The sequence below is a fragment of the Oryctolagus cuniculus genome, chromosome 6, assembly GCF_964237555.1.
Source record: "Oryctolagus cuniculus chromosome 6, mOryCun1.1, whole genome shotgun sequence".
Taxonomy (NCBI): Eukaryota; Metazoa; Chordata; class Mammalia; order Lagomorpha; family Leporidae; genus Oryctolagus; species Oryctolagus cuniculus.
In genome coordinates this window covers 148,117,918-148,125,991 of record NC_091437.1, presented here as the reverse complement: position 1 = coordinate 148,125,991, position 8,074 = coordinate 148,117,918, and the positions used below count along the sequence as shown (strand labels likewise).

At 38.9% G+C, this 8,074-nt stretch overlaps 1 pseudogene; it reads right to left on the bottom strand.

Annotated features, from left to right (window-relative positions):
* Positions 1–322: 322 nt before the first annotated feature.
* On the bottom strand, positions 323–6,840 carry LOC127489425 (small ribosomal subunit protein eS7-like; annotated as a pseudogene).
* Between the last annotated feature and the right edge of the window lie 1,234 nt (positions 6,841–8,074).

Sequence of the window (8,074 nt, the reverse complement as noted above, 5' to 3'; positions counted from 1 at the left end):
GAGTCTCCCATGCGGGTACAGGGGAACAAGGACTTGGGCTATTGTCTACTGCTTTCCCAGGCCATAGCAGAGAGCTGGATTGGAAGTGGAGCAGCCAGGACTGGAACCGGCACCCATATGGGATGCCGGCGCTTCAGACCCAGGCTCTAACATGCTGCGCCACAGTGTCGGCCTGATAAGGGATCTTTAAGAGTTTCACGGAAAATAGGTATTATGAAAAAGCTGTTAATTAAATAAACTGATCTTTTAATTCCATTTTCGTGAACTTTTAAAAGTACTCTCAAATTTTATTTATTGTTTTTATTTACTGTGAACCATCCCTTTATTTAGTCATTTTTGTTTGCAACTGGAACTCTGGGAACTCAAAATTAACATCCTTGCCTGTGAGCTTCTTACAGACACCAGTTTCCACCTTAGGCTGTGCTTTGTCCAGATGGACCTTTATGAGCCTGCTGCTATCCCGTTTCACAGGGATTCTCGTGCCCACGATTTCACTTGGGAAGACCAAGTCCTCAAGAATTGCATCATGCACGGCTCTCAGAGTGTGACTCCTAGGGTGCTTTCACTTATTTTTCATACAACTTTTTTGAGTTGGCTTAGGCAGAATTCTCCTCTGAGCAATAAAGACAACGTGTTTCCCACTAACTTTTTCTCCAGCTCACGAACTAGCCAGACTTGAATTTTCTGGAAGGATTTTAGTTGAGGAATGGGAACAAAGATTATGATAGCTTTCTGGCCACGGCCAACTTGGATTTCATTGGCAGCCATGATGTTCAGCTCCCTTAGTTGAGCCTTTAGGTCCAAGTTCATCTCCAACTCCATATGCACCTGAGAGATCCCCCATACGAACTGTCAGTCTTCTCGCCATTGGGCTGATGGTACTGGTGCTTGAGCTGAACATGGCTTCTCTTGGTTGAGTGCCAGCTGAGGAAGAGTCAAAATTTGTTTTGAATTAGAGGCACTGGGTTTGCTTGTGAGATAAATCTTTTTAAAAGGCAGTTTTGCATGAATCATGCAAAAAGAAAATAAGGCTGTAATAAAATTTTAAAATTTATTGATGAATGAGAGGACAAAGTAAATGTTAAACAGTTCGAAAAAAATTCAAAGGACATGTTCAAATTCTAAAGCCAGTTAGAATTGCTGAAATTATTTATGAATATATGCAAAATTGGATTCCTCCAGTGACAAGAGGGAATTAATTGTACCCCTGCTGATCAAAATGCATTTATGTTTCAATGGGCAAGAACCCTTGGTATCACATAATTTTCCTAAAACTGACAGAATTGTAAAAGAGTACAAAGATAAAAGGGCATAGATAACAGAGAAAGGTATACAATGAAGACCATCTAGTGATTATTCTTCCAATTTCAAAGTCATTTACAATTTTTTCTGACAGATTTTAGATCGATGTGGGCAGCACCAAAGTAACCAGCTTGAAGCAGAGATGCTGAGTCAGAGAAATTCGAGGAAGGAAGCAGCTGGGAATCAACAGATGTCATGAAGAGGGTTTTGGGTTTGGCAAGAGGGTGGAATTGGGGTTCAGGCCAAACTTAACTCAATTGACATATGGTTTGCATTTTATCGTCCTTAGAATGGTAAGTAGGAAATTGGGATAGAAACCCCAATTTTTCTTCCTTGAAGTCCACTGCAATTTTCACTTCAGTATACTCTTTCAAAATATCCTAAATAAGAACTTTTTTGTGAGGTTAAATGATTATTGAATGACACAGAAATGAATATTTTCTGCTTAGAGCAATAAAAATCAAAAGACTATGATGGGTCTCATGCATTTAAACGAGTAAGTGAATGTTGAGGTTAAATTGCATTCCCTGACCTGCCCTGCGGCTTTCTTAGCTAATCTTCCGCCTGCGGCACCAGCACCCCAGGTTCTAGCCCAGGTCAGGGCTCCAGATTCTATCCTGGTTGTTCCTCTTCAAGTCCAGCTCTCTGCTGTGGCCCGGGAGGGCAGTGGAGGATGGCCCAAGTGCTTGGGCCCCCTCACCCACATGGGAGAACAGGAGGAAGCACTTGGTTTCTGGCTTTGGATCGGCACAGTGCCGGCTGTAGCAGACATTTGGTGAGTGAAGCAATGGAAGAAAGACCTTTCTCTCTGTCAGTCTCTCTCTCACTGTCTAATTCTGCCTGTCAAAAAAAAAAAAAAAAACAAAAAAAAAAACAAACAAACAAAAAAAGAATTGCATTCCCAAAATGGTTGATTCAGGTCTAACCTCCAATGCCTAGAATGTGATTTTGTTTAAACATAGAGTCTTTGCACACGTAGTCATATTAACATGAGGTCAAAGTGGGTTAGAAGGGGCTCTGACACAGTGACACAGTCATTAGTGTCCTTAGAAGAGACAGGAGAGGAAGGTTTGGATGCAGAGATACAGAGACAGAAAGGAAAGTGGATTACTTGAAGACAAAGGCAGAACCTGGAGTGATGCAGCTACTAGCTAAACCTGAAGGGTTTCCAGTAATTATCATCTGATGGGCTAGTGCAAGGAAGAACTCTTCTCAGAGGAAATGACCCTGCCAACACCTCGATTTCAGGCTTGTACTTTCCAAAATCTGAAGGGAATACATCTCTGTTGTTTAAAGTCACCTTGTTTGTGATATTCTATTTAGGGGCCCCAAGAAACTATTATAGTAAAGAAGAAGTTATCCTTTCTTTATTTTCACAAGTGACTTAAAGAAGCTATTCTCATATATAAGCTACAGAAAGGATAGTCAAAATAGATAATAAGACACAGACAAAAAGAGAACAAAAGCTATAGAAATATGGCTCTAGATGCAAGTAACATATTTTTATTTTATTCCAGGTAAGAAATGCATAATAGAAGATACAACAGACAAAAACTTCTGAGAACAAAGCTATATGATTGTTCTGAAGAATGGAGACCATATTATCATAGTACGTTTTCTATTGTTAAGAGGTACCTGAATCTTGGTAATTTATTAAAGAGAAGAGATTTACTTTGGTTCATGGTGTTGGAGGCCAGGAAGCACAAGAGCATTGTGCTGGCATCTTCTCTGCTTCTGGTGAGGGAATCATGCTGCTTCAACTCATGACAGGAAGTAGAAGGGAATGTGGGCTGCACCTTATAACAGCCTTGTCCTGCAGTCACTGATTCTGCAGTCCAGTCCCATCAGAGTGAGCCTTCACTCACACTCCAGTCCGGAGGATAGAGCCCTCATGGACCAGACCTCTCCTTTTAGGCACCTCCTCCCAAAACCACCACAACTATGATCAAATTTCATCACGAGTCTTAGATGGGGACAAGCCTTACTAAAACCATAGCACTATAGGACAATGAAATAAATTTGAGAGAAAGAAGCTAATGTAATGAAATGGAAGATCTAGTTCAAATTTCCCACTTCTCTCATGGACTAAATACTGTTTTGGAAAGTATAATTACATCATAAGTAAGGAAATACTTTAAATTTATTTTGGAATCTGTATGCACATTATTTGGGGCATGAGCTATGCAATTGTCAATAGAAATTAATTTTCATGCTTCTATATTTGTGTATCAAATCAGGGATGTAAGTTCCACGAAAGAAGGAATCATGCCAGTATTGCTTATCCCTTGATCTTCCAGGGCCTAGAATTGTTCTTATTAAATTGTAGGCACTCCATCATTAATCACTGAACTAATAATGGAAAGAAAATGAATAACCTGAGAAGCTTTCAGTCAGCTAATGGCAAAGCAGAGAACTGAGGTCTGATTAATTTTCCAGCCTAATTGGTTATGGCTTCCGGTATTTGGCTGCTAGGTAACAGCTTGAAGTTCTTTTTTTTTGAAGCCATCTCTTATCTGTGTGTTTACCTAAGTTTGTTTTAAGTTACTTTTACCTTAATCGGTGTTACACTCAGGTGGTATCTGACACTGTGAATCTATATGTACATTTTAATCTCAGTTGTGGAATAATTTTAGATTTCTGAAAAGTTGCAAAGATATTATACAGATTCCATATGTTTCACTTTGTGTTGTCTAATGTTAACATTTATATCACCATAGCATGTTTTTCCAAAGTAAGAAATTAACAAAAAAGGTATATTACTGTTAATTCCACTTCAAACCTTATTTGGATTTCGCTAGCTGCGTTGAGGATCTCTTTTCTCTTTTAAGATCTAATCTAGACTGTAGCTTTGCTTTTATATCGTACACCATATATGTGCTTTCATACACTGTATAAACTATATTATATTTACCAATTTTGGTGGAAACTTCTTTTAGTGACCATTTTTAGATAGTCAGTACAACCAGAATGTTTCCAAGAGGCACACAGTTAATTAATCCATCAATTATGTGGTTCCAGTTCACTAGCTCTGAGTAGAATAAAAGCCACAAATGCAGTCCATGTTTCTTCAAAGAGTCTAAAGAATATAAATCCAAGCATTTAATAAATTCAACATTACACTTCCTTGAAGGTACATAAGCAATCAGTTAAGTGGCTAAACGTCTCTTTGTCAGCGATATTGCATTGCAGTTAGAGTCTGCATTTGGTGGAGCTGTCAGGTCAGTGCAGCGACTGAGGTGCTTCAGGTTTGGATACTCCTAGTTTATTGCCACAGATAGTGACAGTGGGGGAAATTGTAACTGCAGTAAAGGGGTCTTCCTGTCCCTTCTTTCATATTTCCGTATACTAACAACCAACTACTGATATTGTGAATTACCTGTGACTAGTCCATGAATAGTAACATTTGTAGAAGAATTTCAGGAGCCTACCAAGGGGAGAGGATTTGGAACCATGGAGGAAACTCCAACCAACTGATGCTGAGCCCTGTTGTCAAGAGGCCTCTACCTGGCTGACTCTGGACTTCCCTGGATGAGCCTGATGAACCCTCATCAGAACAAAGCCTGAACATCTGCATAATTATCAGTTACATAGACTCATTGTTTTATTTATAATTTCCCACTGTAGCTTTCTTTGTCCTTTTTAAAACCCTCTTGCATGGGGGCCTGTGCTGTGGCACAGCTGGTAAAGCCACCGCCTGCAGTGTTGGCATTCCATGTGGGTGCCAGTTCGAGTTTTGGCTGCTCCACTTTTAATCCAGCTCTCTCTATGGCCTAGGAAAGTAGCGGAGGATGATCCAAGTCACTGGGCCCCTGCACCAGGTGGGAGACCCAGAAGAAAATCCTGGCTGCTGGCTTCGGACTGACTGTTAAAACCATCTGGAGAGTGAACCATCATAAGGAAGACCTCTCTCTCTCTCCCTGCCACTGCCTCTTTATAATTCTGCCTCTCAAATAAATAAATAAATCTAAAAAAAAAGAATAAACTTCTTTCTGGTTTGTTGAGTGAAAAAGAGCACATTTTAGATAAAGAGATCTCATTTTTGTCAAGATGCTGGCTTCTTGAAATAAACTCTCTCCTCTTATCAAAAAGAGAAAAATCATTAGTTCAGACAAAACATGCATGGTTGCATTGGCTGGAGGTGAGAAGTATCTGCTAATTTAGATAGACATGAAATCTTCTGACTTCCCCTGTTGTTGTTTCATTTCCTAATATTTATTGCACTCATATCATCTAACTAGTATGCATTATACAGCTTCACATATAATGTAGACACGATCCTTTCTGATCTGCATAAAATCACAACAAAGAAACTATTTAGTTACATGTACAAAGGAATATGTTTCTCAAAGTGATAAGGAAATGGAATCCCTTACAGAAGGTTGCTTTAATGTGCGCTATGCCCTCTGTAAGGACTGACTACTTTTACACTGATAGATGCTGATTTTATGTATTTGTTGACTTAAGCTCTGAATTTGCAGTGTGCACACAAGCTCTCCATGGTTTTTATGTCCTTGCCTCCTACTGTATCACTTGTACTCTTCCCATGTAACATTTGTGATATCTGTGTAAGTGATTAGTTAATATGTTTGCTATGAATGAACAACAATAAAAACATGATTCTCCACGGTCTATTTTTTTAAAGCTGTAACTCAGAAAACCTCTAAAGATTGACTCAATTTCTTGGGCAAATTATATGAAGAAGGGATTCCAAGAACACATGCTCCTGGAGAAGTTTTATTTCTTCCAGATCACCTGGAACTCAAACAAAGTGAAACTAGCAATTTTATCCGGATTTCAACAAAACCTGATTGCTGTGTTTAGCCATAAACCAGAACAATGAAGTATACAAAACTCTTTTATGACCTATTTATTCACTGGTTCAAGTCATCTGTTTGATATTATGTGTTTGAATTTTGAGAAGACAATAAAAGCCAAGCAAAATTGAGGGAATTAATTCACCTTAGGAAAATAATCTTGCAGAATTATTCCAGAATAATATTCAGCTATGGGAAAATTGTGTTTCTTGTCCATAGTGAGCCTATATTGTCTGCAAGTCACTGTCTTTTGTCAAGAATAGCTAAGCTGGTATTGCCTGAAGTAGCCCTGAACTATGAACATCTTAGATATTTTGAGCAACTTCTTGGCTTATTAAAACTTACATTGAGAGAGAGTTGGCTTATTTCCATGTAAGTAAGAAGATCATTGATTGGAGCCAACATGTGGAAAGCAAAATTATTATGTTCTGATTTAATGAAGGCTCTCATTATTCTCCAGGGACTTTCTCTGCTCTTGTTGGAAACAAAACGTTCCCTGCTATCATGACTAATTATCATAGCCTGCACAGGCTAAATTCATTCCTTAAACAGCTGTTCAGACCACCTGGGAGTCTAGGGGAAAACGCTTTCTCTTTTTCGTATAATATCTAGAAAAATACTAAGATCTTCTCCTGGGACCCTGAATAAAATCAGAGCAGAGAGCGGCTCACCTTGAACCTGGGTTCACAGTCAGAATATTGCTGTATTGGAGGGGTGGAACCATTCATTATGGTGGATTTCCTTGCCAGCACACTCCCCACTTTTGCCTGGTTAGATTCTGGAAACTAATCCCAGGTTCCTCATTGCATTTCTGCATCCTATTCTTTTAATCATGTTGTATGACTCTTGCAATTAATCTTGACTCTGCCCGCTATTGCTTTCTTTGCTTTTTTCCACCTTAAGTTGAAATTGATTTATTTGTTCAGGCAAACTTTTTTTTTTTTACTTAAAAATTTTTCATAAGGGGAACAAATTTTGTGTATTTCATATATACAATTTTAAGAGCATAATGATAATTCCCACCCTACCCTCCCTTCCTTCTCATTCCCATCCTCCTTCTTCTTTTCTTATATTTCTTTTAATTTTTACATATTTTCAATTTACTTTATAATCACAAGCTTAAACCTCCACTAAATAAGGAATTTAACAAGCAGCGGAAAAACCAGTGTTCCTCAAGAATATAGGCAAGAGCTATAAACAGTAATCGAATCTCAAAATGTCAATTTTGCTCATATACAAAAATGTAATGTTTATGGGCAAGCATACTTAATCTAAGTAGATTCTTAAAAGCTTTCTCTTTGTTCATGGAAGTTTTCTGTCCTGATCATAGGCTGTAACACATTCCTGTTAAATGTGCTGCATGCCATCTGTGTCCAAGGGGTTATACTGTATTTCCTTGCCCCACTTGGGGGCCATGCACACTATGAAGGCTTAAACATTGTTGATAGAATTGATGGCTGTAGTCATGGGAAGATTCCATACTAGGGCTCCATAATTGCAATTTGCCACTATTTATAATTAGCTAAGTGTTATACTAGTGAAGCCTTGTAGAATATGTTCAGGTGGGAACGACCAATGTGGTGAGTAAATAAGTTTACCGGATGAGCTCAAAATGTATATGGACACTTCACAAAGTTCTTTGGAAAAGGGAATTAAAAGGTAAGTTTATTTTAGTGCAAAATTTTTGAAATACATGCATATTCTTTTTTTTTTTTTTTTGACAGACAGAGATAGACAGTGAGAGACAGAGACAGATAGAAAGGTCTTTCTTCTATTGGTTCACCCCCCCAAGGCTGCAACAGCTGGTGCTGCGCCGATCTAAAGCCAGCCAGGAGCCGGGTGCTTCTTCCTAGTCTCCCATGTTGGTGCAGGCGCCCAAGTACTTGGGCCATCCTCCACTGCCCTTCTGGGCCACAACAAATAGCTGGACTGGAAGAGGAGCAACTGGGACTAGAACC